Source organism: Pinus tabuliformis, chromosome 9, assembly GCF_031772625.1.
Source record: "Pinus tabuliformis cultivar Carrire ecotype Pingquan chromosome 9, CPIR1, whole genome shotgun sequence".
In the NCBI taxonomy this organism is placed as follows: domain Eukaryota; kingdom Viridiplantae; phylum Streptophyta; class Pinopsida; order Pinales; family Pinaceae; genus Pinus; species Pinus tabuliformis.
Window position 1 is genome coordinate 984,697,220 of NC_142307.1, and position 14,244 is coordinate 984,711,463.

The window sequence follows — 14,244 nt, forward strand, 5'->3', positions numbered from 1 at the left end:
CTGACAATAATGGTTTAAAAGGTGACATGGATGTTTTAAAAAGTGACATGAATGGTTTAAAATCGGACATAGAAGGTTTGAAGGAAGGTTTGACAATGTTGTTGCAAGAAAGGCTTCCCGTGGTGACAAGGTAATCCATGAAAATCATGATTAGGGAAAAAGGAATATGAATTACGATTTTAGAGACTCCAATGCGAGGTTTAAGAACCACCACATTAGAAAGATAGATATGAGGAAGTTTTATGCCAATGATCTAGTAACTTGGATACTACAGATGGAGCGATATTTTGATCTACATGATGTGTAACTCTCACAAAAGGTACGTATTGCTTCTTTATATTTAGAACCCAATCAGTTTGTATGGTATAGATAATTTTGTTCTCATAAACCACTTGTCACTTGGTAAATTTTCATAGAGGAAATTATAGCACATTATGAAGATACAAAGAGAAATACCTTCTTTAGCCAATTCATAAATCTCAAACAAAAGGGTTCAATAGTGGATCACATTGAAGACTTCTAAAAATTGAATATTAGGGTAACCAATATTTCAAAGGAGCATATGATTGATGTCTTCACATGGACTTTAAAAGATAACATCCAACATGAGGTTGCCCTTTGGGAACCTGGTTCATTGGAGAATGCATTTAGGGTGGAAAGAAAAGTTGAAAACAAAACAATGGCAACAATGAAGTCTACGACTCACAACTATAAAGAAGGAAGTGGTGTTGCTCCTAGCCTTCCACAACCTACAAGGTTGACACCACAACAATTGGAGGAAAAAAGAACAAAATGACTTTTTTGCAGTTGTGATAGCAAATACACTAAAGGTCATAAGTGTGTTGAGAAGAAATTATTCTACATAAATTGTGAAGAGGAGGAAGAAAATGATCAATAAACATAAAAAGAGGAGGATATATACGAGGAACCAACCCCAAAGAAAGAAGAAATGAATTTGACCATATTTTGTAATTCATTGGTAGGAATTACCACTCCTCAAACTCTCAATATAGAAGGAAATATCAAGAATAAAAAGGTAAGAGTGTTGATTGATTCGGGTAGTACCCAGAATTTTATTCATTGTAAGATAACCAAGGAATTGAATTGCATCATATATCCAGCACCAGAGTGTCAAGTGATGGTTGCAAATGGAGGAACTATAAATTTTTGTAGGAAGTGCCACAATATCAAGCTAACAATGGGGGAATATGTGTTGAATATTTCAATTATTTCCATTCCAATGGGTGGTGTTTATGTTGTACTAAGAGTCCAATGGTTACAATCTTTAGGGGCGATAGTTTTCAATTTTCAAGAACTTTTTTTGAAAATTTTTTGGGAAGGAAAGGAAGTTGAATTAAGGGGTATCGTAAGGAAACCAAGAAAGATAATCATCTCTAATGGCATGAAAAAGCTTCTGAAGAAATAACAACATGGTGTAATTGCACAAATATGCTCACTATGAGTTCAAACATCGAAATCATCTATTTCTCCAATTCTCCAAAAAGTCTTGGACAATCATTCCAAGGTGTTTGAGAATCCAAAAATCCTCCCACCTATTTGTGATCATGATCATGTGATTCACTTGATTCCAGGAAGTGTTCCTCCAAACATAAGGACTTACAGATATCCTTATGCCCAAAAGAGTGAAATTTAACGTATGGTTGCAAAAATGCTAAAGGCTGGTATAATTAAACCTAGTCAAATTTATTTATCTGCTCCAGTAGTATTGATGCACAAGAATGATAGATCATGGTCTATGTGTCTAGATTATAGGGAGCTCAACAAGCCCACTATTAAAGATAAATTTCTCATTCCATTCATTGATGAATTGTTGGATGAATTACAAGGAGAAATTTACTTCACCAAGTTGGATCTTTGTTTAGGATATCATCAAATTAGAATGAAGACTGAAGACATTCTGAAAACAACATTCAGAACTCATGAGGGTCATTATGAATTTTTGGTCATGCCTTTTGGCCTTATTAATTCACCTTCCATGTTTCAAGGTTTGATGAATTCCATTTTCAAACCCTTCCTTAGAAAATGTGTGTTAGTATTTTTTTTATGATATACTAATCTACAATAAGTCTTGGAAGGATCGCGTTCAACATGTCGACAGGGTGCTCAAACTATTGGAGGAGTAATAATTATATGCAAAAACCTCCAAATGCTTCTTTGGAGTATAGGAGGTGGAATATTTGGGTCATATTGTATTTAATGAGGGTGTTAAGGTAGACCCTAACAAAATTAAATCCATTAAGGAATGGAAAATCCCCACAACCATAAAGCATCTTCGAGTATTTCTCGGGTTGACAGGGTATTATCACAAGTTTCTTAAGAATTATGGGATGATAGTGGCACCTCTAACATCATTACTGAAGAAAGATGCATTTTCTTGGACTCCAGAAGTAACAAAGGCCTTTGAAAATCTTAAAGAGGCAATGTGCCAAGCACTGGTCTTAGTTATGCCAGACTTCACAAAAACTTTTATTGTGGAATGTGATGCTTCAAGAAATGGAATTGGTGTTGTTTTAATGCAAGAAGGAAGACCCATTTCTTTTGAAAGTCGCCTGACCAAAGGAAAGTTACACAAACCCATTTATGAGAAGGAAATGTTGGCAATGCTACATGCACTAAAGCAATGACGACCTTACCTAATGGGAAGACACTTCAAGGTAGAGATAGATCATGATAGTCTTAAACACTTTTTGGAACAAAGATTATCTTCAGAAGAGCAGAAAAATGGGTGACAAAGATGTTCGGTTATGACTTTGAAATCATCTACAAAAAAGGGAAGCAAAATGTTGTTGCAGGTGCACTCTCAAGAAAGGATGAGGATGTGGAAGCATTTCTTTGTTCCATTTCTATTATCCAACCTGAGTGGATAACTGAAGCAAGGGATGAATAGAAGAATGATGAAGAGGTGTGGTCACTCATTCAAAAGTTGCAGCAAGATCCTAGTACATCTGATACATTTAGCTGGAAAAATGTGTTGAAAGTTTGCAACAAGAAATGCTTGTTGAGAATGCAACAAGATGATGGAGGTTAGTGAAAAGAGTCGCCTTCACTAAGTGGGCCCGTAGGAAAATTATGGCGCAAGTTCTATTTTTGGATCCCAGCAGGGATGATCACAGCAGGAGTGACCACAGCAGGGATGATCATAGCAGGAGTGACCACAACAGGGATGATCACAACAGGAGTGACCACAGCAGGAGTGATCACAACAGGAGTGATCAAAGTCTATTTTTAGACTGGTTGTCCAAAATAGAAAAGTCAAATATTAATGTCTCATAATAATATTTGGACTATAAACTTGATCTTATTCTCTTGGAGCACTTCAGTTTGAGCTACAGATGTGGCACATGCAGCTGTCAGAAGGAAGTACGCTTTCTTTGTGGGTCAGTTGAGTTGTTGCATGCATGACTTCCGTTAGAACTCAATCAGTTGAGTTCGGTGGAGTTGATTGTAGAGTTGATGGAGTTGTGTTTAGTTTGACTTGGTTAAACTAGTTGTAATTAGTGTAACTGCAGATAGACTAATGATGAGTTGTTAAACTAATTATTAACTCATAATGCAACTATAGAATACATCAGTTAAGTTAGTTTCATGTCAGTGTATGTTCAGTTCAGGAGGGACAGGTGTTAGAGGATCAGATTGCTATCAGTTGTGACTATAGTTGTGCATGATGATTTGCACAATCAAAGGGATTGAGTATGCCAATGAATTTGGAAATACCAAGTATTATAGCCTCTGCTCACGTCTTTCCCAGTGTGAGTGATTCTTTGGAGGTTAAATACGAGTTTGGTAAACCATTCTCATTCATTCTTGAGCAGGTATTGAGCTGTGGAGGTAGGCAAGCAACGGGGGAGATTTGGAGATCAGATCTGAGCTGTATTGTGTGTAGGATGTGGAGATAGTACTGAGTACTTGTGAGGAGTATTGTACTATGTATTGTTACATGATTCAATCACTATAATATACAGATAGCTGGGGTTTTTAGCAAGATGCTTTCCCCGGGAAAATATTGTGTTGATATGTGTGATTGATGCTTCTATGTACGCCTATGAATGTTTCTGCTTCTGTAAATTGATGATCAACGTAGAGGAGGTTATGTATTATGCATGTTCCACTTATAAGTGTATAATCAGGATAATCTCTGTGAATATGCATCATATTATTCAAAATTTCTACATGGTATCAGAGTTGCTTGATTTGTAGAAGAGATTTTTACAGGATATCAAGCGAGGATTGATCATCGGATCTATTATTCAGAAAGTGTTTACATTTTATTTCTTCAGGAAGAGTCTGTAATCGGGCCAGGTAGCCTCTGGATTCATCCTTCTTTTGGAAGGTGAGATATCCGGTGAATGCCCAGACAGTCAATCTCTGTACAAGAAATACTTTGTTCTCACCAATTCTAGATCGGAAGTGGTTGAGTTTTTGAGCTAGTGGAATTCGAATTTAATTTCAAAGCAAGAGATAAAACTCAAAAACATTAAGTGTGAGAATGGAGACAGTATGCCCCAGTATCTCACGAAGTTCACCCAATGTCGGGATGAGCTGGGAAGTGTGGGGGTGACTATCGGATGAGGATGGTGAGTCTAGCACTCCTTGACCTTCCTAAGAGTTGGCATAGCTACCAAGACTCGGTGAATGGAAGGGAGAAACTTCCAAATTGGGAACGACTATGGTCGGATTTGATGCAGGAGGAGATTAGACGAAGCACCAGAGATAGTTCTTCATCTATGCATGATGAGGCGAACTGTGCCTTAGCGAGTAAGGCAAGGAAGGGGAAGGAGAAGGTTTCTCTTTTCGAATCCAGTTCTTCCAGTGATGGTAAGAAGGTTGACAAGTCGAAGGTGAGATGCTTTCGTTGTCATGAGATTGGTTCACGGGTCAGGAACCTGTATGCTCTTGAGGTTCAAGATGCATGCGAAGCCTTGAGCAGCGAGGCAACTGATGGAGACTTGGTGGTTGAGAGGGAGCATATATTACCTCTCAACATGCAGAGCCAGAAGAAGTCTCAGACAATTGTGGAGGAGCCATGATTGGTGCAGCAGCTTCAGGAGGTTGTGGAGGAGCCACAACAAGGGAAGCTGAGAGGAGATCGAGTAGAGACATCTACTCATGCAGAGACCTCCAGTAGGGGGAAACTTCGAGCCAGGCGGGCTGAGGGATCGCATGCAACCATACCTCCACGTAGGAGGTGGGGTGATGTGGATTGATCGTCCCAAGGAGGAGGGGCAGGATCCTTGAGTTACCCAACCTCTTAGATGAGACCTTGCTACGTGAGCCCCGATGTGGAGTAGCAGGAACTGACTGATTGGGTAGAGAGAGATGCGGATGGAGCAGCAGAGAGAGCGACAGTGCAGGGAATCCCAGGACAACGCATAGCTAGCAGGCTGCAGCAATGCGAGAGGCACAAGTGTTTGCACAGTGCTAGGTGGCACAGAGAGGTGTGCAATGGTGCGAGATGCATGGAGATGTTGCAGTAGCGCAGATGTCAGAGAGGGATCACTTGTCAGCAACAGGTAGAGCTTCAGCATCAGAGGATGTTTCTAGCCCAACAGGGAGGTCAGTTGGGAGGTGCAGTGTGGATGCAATGCTAGGAGATAGAACTAGCAGCAGCACAAATGCAATCACAGATCAAAGTGACAGAGGCTAGAGCAGTCAGATATTGAAGAGCACAGAGATGCAGACTTTTCAGTTGACAGAGGCAATAGCAGTCAGAGACTTCGATGACAAAGCAAGTGGACCGGCCAGATGTGTTGCATGCAGAACATTCCAGAGTTTCAGGATCGGGTTTAAGAGGAAGCCTTTCTTGTTGAGAGGGGGTGTTGAAAAGTGTGCAACAAGAAATGCTTGTTGAGAATGCAACAAGATGATGGAGCTTAGTGAAAAGAGTCGCCTTCACTAAGTGGGCCCGCATGCAAATTATGGCGCAAGTTCTATTTTTGGATCCCAGCAGGGATGATCACAGCAGGAGTGACCACAGCAGGGATGATCACAGCAAGAGTGACCACAACAGGGATGATCACAGCAGGAGTGACCACAGCAGGAGTGATCACAGCAGGAGTGATCAAAGTCTATTTTTAGACTGGATGTCCAAAATAGAAAAGTCAAATCTTATTGTCTCGTAATAATATTTGGACTATAAACTTGATCTTATTCTCTTTGAGCACTTCAGTTTGAGCTACAGATGTGGCACATGCAGCTGTCAGAAGGAAGTATGCTTTCTTTGTGGGTCAGTTGAGTTGTTGCATGCATGACTTCAGTTAGAACTCAATCAATTGAGTTTGGTGGAGTTGATTGTAGAGTTGATGGAGTTATGTTCAGTTTGACTTGGTTAAACTAGTTGTAATTAGTCTAACTGTAGATAGACTAATGATGAGTTGTTAAACTAATTATTAAATCATAATGCAACTATAGAATACATCAGTTAACTCAGTTTCATGTCAGTGCATGTTCAGTTCCAAAAGGGACAGGTGTTAGAGGATCAGATTGCTATCAGTTGTGACTATAGTTGTGCATGATGATTTGCATAATCAAAGGGATTGAGTATGCCAATGAATTGGCCAATCCCAAGTATTATAGCCTATGCTCACGTCTTTCCTAGTGTGAGTGATTCTTTTGAGGTTAAATATGAGTTTGGTAAACCATTCTCATTCATTCTTGAGCAGGTATTGAGCTGTGGAGGTAGGCAAGCAGCGGGGGAGATTTGGAGATCAGATCTGAGCTGTATTGTGTGTAGCATGTGGATATAGTACTGAGTACTTGTGAGGAGTATTGTACTATGTATTGTTACATGATTCAATCACTATAATATACAGATAGTTGTGGTTTTTAGCGAGATGCTTTCCCCGGGAAAATACTGTGTTGATATGTGTGATTGATACTTCTATATACGCCTGTGAATGTTTCTGCTTCTGTAAATTGATGGTCAACGTAGAGGAGGTTATGTATTATGCATGTTCTGCTTATAAGTGTAGAATCAGGATAATATCTGTGAATATGCGTCATATTACTCAAAATTTCTACAAAATGATTCATTATGGTACAAAGATCGCTTATATCTTTTTAAGAATTCCTAGCTCAAACAAATGATTCTTTTGGAAATGCACACCTCTCCCTTAGGGGGGCACTCAGGATTTTTAAAAACTTACCTTAGGTTCAAGAAGGAATTTTTTTGGGATGGCCTTAATTTTGATATTCAGAAGTTTGTGGCTGAATGTTTAGTTTTCCAACAAAATAAAGTTGAGACAATTAAGACCCTGGGTCTATTACAACATTTGATCATTCCAAGTCTACGATGGGAGGAGGTCTCAATGGATTTTATCACAGGTTTACCCAAGTCTGAAGGAAAGATTGTCATCATGGTGGTAGTTGATAGCCTTACCAAGTATGCACACTTTTGTGCATTATCTCATCCTTTTAGAGACAGTACAGTTGCTACTTCATTTATGGAAACAATTCAAAAGCGTCATGGAAATCCAAATATTATAGTAAGAGACAGAGATCCCATTTTCACTGGAAATTTTTGGATGGAAATATTTTCTTTTTTGGTATTTAATTAGATCATAGCTCATCTTATCATCCTTAATCTGATGGGGACACTGAGATAGTTAACAAATGTTTGGAAGGAAATCTGTGTTGCTTTGTATCGGATAAGCAAACACAATGGGCCAAGTGGTTACCTATAATTGAATGGTGGTATAATACTTCCTTCCATATTGAAGCAAAAATGACCCCATTTATGGCACTTTATGGATATCATCCACCATCCATCACATAATCTTTGGGAGAAAATTCTAAGGTTCAAACAATGGAAGATCACATTGAGCATCAACAAAAACTTCTCCAACTCTTAAAGGATGACCTCACTCTGGTGCAGAATTGAATGAAACAACAGGAAAATCCTCATCATGGTGAAAGAAGTTTTGATGTACGTGACTGGATATTTTTACGGATACAACCATACAAACAAATGTCTCTCAAGAAAGCTAAGAAGGATAATAAATGATGACCCAAGTACTCTGGTCCTTACAAGGTGTTGCAAAAGATTGGTACTATGGCATACAAATTGGAGTTGCATGCATCTTCCTGAGTACACCCAGTGTTCCATGTTTCATGCTTAAAGAAGGTTATCAGTGACAAGCTTCCAGTTCAAACAATGTTTCCAGAACTTGACGAATAAGGAAAACTCATATTTGATCCTGAAACAACCACGGAAACAAGAACTTGATAGCTACGGAATCGATCAATTTCAGAGTATCTCATTAAGAGGAAGAACTTACCCATTGAAGATTCCACATGGGAGGATGATAATTTTATACAGAAGCATCCATAACTACTCAAGCGTTGAGGACAACACTTTTTTGAGGGAGAGGGGTATGTTAGGTCCCGATAATATTAGTGTATCCCCCTTATTGTTATTGGTGTGCCCATGTAGCCCCCATTTTGCTATTGTTATTCCCTAGAGAAGCCAATTATTGTTATTGTTGTTCCCTTAAATTATTATTTTTATGTAGGCTCTGATTATATTGCGACCCCTTAGACTCCTATATATAAAAATGAGGTATTTTCATTTGTATTATCCAAGAATTGTTCATTTATGTAATGTAAAGGAGGTTTCCCCCTCGAAGAGGATAATTTTTAAGTCATTGATCTATCTTTTATGTGAGCTGGTTGCATAACAAGACCCCATTTCCATAAGTGCACCTTAGGAATCTGGTCATGCATAGTGACTATCATCTCATGTTTACCTTGGTGAGAAAGTTAAAGTGGGTAAATGTGGGGTGGGGTGTTACAACTTGGACCATGATGAAGCCATTGGAGCAAAATTTTCAAGGCTCCATGATTTTCTAGGAGATCTACTATTTTATTCCTCGTTCAACAGACATGTGACATAATAAGGGTTAGGATATTAGGCAACATAACATATAATTGTTCCAATATTGAATCTAACATCTATTTTAATGATACTTTTTGGATGTGGGATCGTGCTTGAATCCTGCACAACATATTTATAATAATTTGAGAGTTCCCTCCTACCAATATCTTAATGTGTCCCTTCCCCCAATCGGTGTGCGAATTGGTCCCATCAAGACGAAGTTAATGGTGAGTATGCCAAGGTACAACACCACCGCCCCCCACACGCTTGAGGCGATGGGTGTGGTGACCTTATGCATGCATAACATTACCGCCATAGAGAAAGGTGGCAGAGTTACGAATGGAAGTTTTTCGGGTAGTAGCGCTTGCAGTGGGAAAGAATTTGGTAGTTTCTGTGACTGGGTGAGTGTAGCTCAGTGTGTGATGTAAGGCGACTCTGGTATTGGGTCGGTGTAATGTCTCTAGGAATGACGAAATTTCCATCAGCTTCAAATGCAGGAAATCAGGTACGTAAATTGTTTTCTCCTCCCCTCCATCATGCTCCCCTGTCTCTGGTTTGGTTTGTGGGTTCTGCATGGGGGCACTTGGCTGTCGCGCGGGGGAAATTGGGGTTGGGGGAATGGTTTGATGGTGGTAGCCTGTAAGAAGAACTTGAATCCCAAGGGAACCCCTCCAATTTCAATTTGCTACGAGATTTTCCTTTCTCACAAAGGGTTAATTTGGCTATGGGGCAAGGGTGATAACCCTAGGGAATGGCATTGCATTTGGGTCAGAGTCCAGAGGGTTGGGTGTTGGGATAGTGTTGATATTTTTCTTAATGCTGAAGACTGCTATCTCATGGTTGGGCAGCTTCTGGTCGGGGATACCCAAGGCCTAGGTGGAAAGGTTTGCGAGACTACTGTTATGAGGAGTTGTTGTCGGGGGGTTGGGAATTGGCATGGTAATGGGGCTGGCTATGCCAGAAGTGGAAGAATGGGGTAAGGTTTCTTGGTTAATGAGTCTCTGGTGGGATGGCTCCCGGGGTTGGGCAACCACAACTTGTGTTGGAATGGCCGCAAGGTCACTATAGATGGGGTGAGCCACTAGAGGGTCTGTAGGGGTTTCAAGAGGTTGTTTCTTTACTTGGGCTTGGGGAATGGTCTCAAAAGGGCTTGAAATGGGTGCGAGAGTCTTCGAATTTGTGAGATGGGTCACCATGGTTTAGGGCTTAGGGTTGGATGGCTATTGGGGTGTTGCACCCATGTCCTGAGTTGCACTATCTGCAAAAAATCTATTATGGGGGTGCGTTATTCGGGGCACATGCATTTCCAAGTGGGTGTGGGAATGGGGCATACTAGGCTCAGGATTGTTTACATTTCTTGTGATGCAAGAGATCAGTGGGGGCACAAAACTACATGTGCAAAGGGGATGATGGACTTCGGTGGGTGGCAGAGCCTGTGGGTGATGAAACGACACAGTATAATTGATTGTCATATTTTGTTTCTTGACACCATGACAGGTACGCAAAGTGGTAAACCTCCCCCAGGGGTTTCGAGGCCTACTCCGTCACCAGTTTAGGGATCAACTAGCTCTCACCATATTATTAAGCGTTGGGTCAATGTGGCTATGGCTCGCACCGCAAAGAACAAGGGTCGAGGCAAGAGGTTGCAGGGACCTGAGTAGGGAAATAAGCCTAGCTCCTCAGGAGGAAAACACTACAAAAAGCCTCTCAAGACCCTCATCAATGAAGCAACATCATCTTATCAAGAGGGGACCAATGAGGAGATTAGGAGATTAATAAAAGAATGGGAGGTTGACTTGAACTGTCAGGCGAGTGCGACTAAGATGGAAATGGAAGATTGGAGAATCCTCCTGCTGGACCCTGGACATACTTGCAGGTGAGTGACTCAGTTTAAGAAGACCCTTTACCTGTATTGGCTAATGAAAAGTCTCATGGGCAAGGCCATGGATAATATTTTGGTGAGCATGGTGACAATGGTCTAGGATTTTCCAAACTACAAACATAATTTTCAGAAGTTGCAATTCCAAATGCAGAAAGAAGATGGATGCCTTGGCCGCATTGAGAGACACCTTCCCTATCTTCTCTCATAGACAGAGATGCCAGGATCTAATGTCAAAGATCTGGCTCTGGTTGATTCTGCCTCTGTTGAGCAGGAAGATTATAATGTTGGTTCATGTTAGTTTTGTTCATTACTTATGTGGATAGATTTTAATTTTCAATATGCAGTTATATATGAATATAGGAAACTAGAGTATGGGTCTGGACATGAGAATCAAACTTATATAGCTTGGGTAGAAAGACTTAGAATTTTTTTCTACTGGATGGCTTATCATGTGGTTAGGTGGCCAACGGACTTGGTTTCTGGCTGGGCAAGTTGAGGCCACCTAACATGTTTTATGTGGTATCAATTTTCTTATTATTAATGAAAAAGAAGGATCTATCAAGCTTGCAAAAAAAAATAGCTTAGTGTATCCCTTAGATTGCACTATTTCAAGTCCCATCCATAGACCCATTAGTTCCATCACATTATTACTACTAATTAGTTTCTGAATAGATATATATCGACCTTCCTCAGTGATCTCTAAATATTCCCCCAAACCTAGTTAGGCATGGGTTTCCTTTACCCGCTCCATCAAAGTTCAATTTCAGAAAGGTCTGTGGAGGAGGACTCCAAGAGGTCGGGCTCGAGGTAGGGGAAATCCTGGGGGGTTGAGGAGGGAGGTTCAATGGAGGGGAAGGAAACCACCTATGTAGAATCCTTGCCTTTGATCCAGACACCTTCCAATCCTCCTAAGACCAAGAGAGTGCATGAGTTGACTCCATAATTTGACCAACCAAAGAGTTCCATATAATATTAGAAGTCCTTGCCTGTCCCTTGAAAATCCATTGATTCCTCTCTTTCCATATTCCCCAAAGCATAAAGCCTAGGGATAAATCTAGATGTGATTAAGAATTATATTGAAAAAGAGTTAGGAGCACTAATTAACTATGGTATTAGAAATATTAGCGAGATATATATCATATTTATTGAAGTAACCATTCAATCTAGTCCATAGGTCCCCAAAAAAGGTGCAGGAATTTAAGAGATGCTCCATGTTTTCAAAATTAAGAAAGAAAAGTGGGCATCGTGAAGAACACTGATAATTCCACTTTTGAATATTTTCCCATGTTAATGGCTTATGTTGTATCGGAAATCAGAGGAAAGTTGATACCTTTGCCCAAAGGTTTTTCTTCTATATTTTCTTCAACACTTCTTCCATAGGTAGCTCTTTGTGTCTAGCTTCTAGGTGATAAGATTCTTTGACAAAAAAAGTTCCTTTAGGTCAATAAACCCACCATAATTTGTCCTCTTGGTTAGATAAAGGTGGTTATGGTCTTGTAAGTTTTTCCAGAAAATTCTCCAAACTTCCCCTTCTGGGTAGGGGTACCAGTTCTCTGGGGTAATTCATCGACACCATTTATGCTCAGTTGTTTCCTCTACCCATTAATCAACCATTGTAACTCTACCACTGGTTTCCATTTGTTGTATTAATTGTTCAAGCTCATCTTGGATATCCAGCTTGGGAACTTATTGCCAAGAATCCACTTAGGACAAGGTTGTGCGACCATTTTTAACTTCCCAGAAGTAGTTCTTTTGAATTTAATAAGGCAATTCCTTTCTTGGTAGGGTCCAAATTGAAGATCTTGAGGTTGTAATATTCATTCTAATCAGGTGGTGTTGAGGCAATTAAGGTGCATATTTATATTTCCATATTTGTTTCCAATGGTCTAATCCTCCTTAGATCCATCTCCACCAAATCTCAGCACCCAGGATTGTTGTCACGATAGTTGGATCCCAGAGGCCTAGTCCCCTAATCTTAGGTTTGACATGGTTTCCCATGATACTAATGGCCACTTCTTCTCCAGGTGAGACCCTCCCCATAGAAAATTTATCTAGATACAACATAAATCCTAAAGAATAGAGGCAAGAACCATCATCATTGAGCAAAGATAAACTAACAAAGCTTGAAAACAACTTTGAGTAATACTAATTGACCTGAAATGTTTAGAGACCTAAATGACCATCTTGATAATTTGTTATGGAATTTGGTAAGAAGTTCCTCCCACAAACTCCATTTAAATGAGCTCTCTACCAATAGATCCCCTAAATAATTAGATGGGAGCTTACTTATTTTGTTGCCCAAAATTACAGATGTGTGCCTTTGGACAATCACAATAGTATTAAAGAAACAAACTTGGGACTTAGCTTTGTTGACATTCATACCTAATTCCATGGAGAATTGAACCAGAATTTAATTGAAAACTCAGACTTCCTATACTGATGGAGTGCAAAGGCATATGGTGTTGTCAACAAATTGTCGATATATAAGGGGAAAACCGTCCCCATATAGTCTTAGGCCTTTCAATCTTTTCTCAACCTCTGCTACTTTAAACACAAACCCTAATCCATCCAATTCTAAGATAAATAAAATGGGGGATAAAGTATCCCCTTGTCAAATCCCTTGGGAAGAATAGGAGGATGAGAATGGAGAGTCATTAACCAAAATAAAAAAGGATGTAGAAGAGATAAGATTATATATCCAAGCAATCCATTCTCCTGCAAACCCAAATGCCCTTAGAATACTGCATAGGAATTTCCAATTCAATTTTTCATAGGCCTTTGATAAGTCTAATTTGACCATCATCCTCAAATTCTTTGTGACTTTTAGTGTGTGTATTACCTCATGGGAAACCATGATGCCATCTAAGATATGACGTCCTTCTACAAACCTCGTTTGTTCTGGTGATATGATATGGGGAAGAAATAGTTTGAGTATATTTGCAATAATCTTTATTATCATCTTATATATGACATTGCATAATGTTATAGGCCTATAATCACTAGGTTCCTCCACTTTCTCTTTTTTGGGGACCAAGGTGACGATGGGGGCTTCTAGCACCCATAGAATGTAGCAGGATTACCTCAAATCCTCTATTGCTTGCCATACATCCTCTTTGATAATCTACCAACATGCTTGAAAAAATTCCACTGTGAATCCATCTGAACATGTTGGGTCACTGATTTGTCATCATTTTCACTTGACTTTGTCATTCATTAAGCCATTATTTCCAACCATCCATTGCACCATTTCACTCACTTGCCACCATTTTTACCATAATTCTTCAAAATGTGTCTCTATATGTCTAAGTGGTTAATTAACATCGTTTTCCTTTATTTTTAGTAGATTAAAAAGAATTTTGCATGGTTTTAACTAATGACAGTTTAGCAAGTTCAAGTTGTTGCAGATTTGTCAAGTTTCCATAGCTACCTCCATGGTTGAGGTAGTAGCACCACTCTAGAATGAAATCCGACA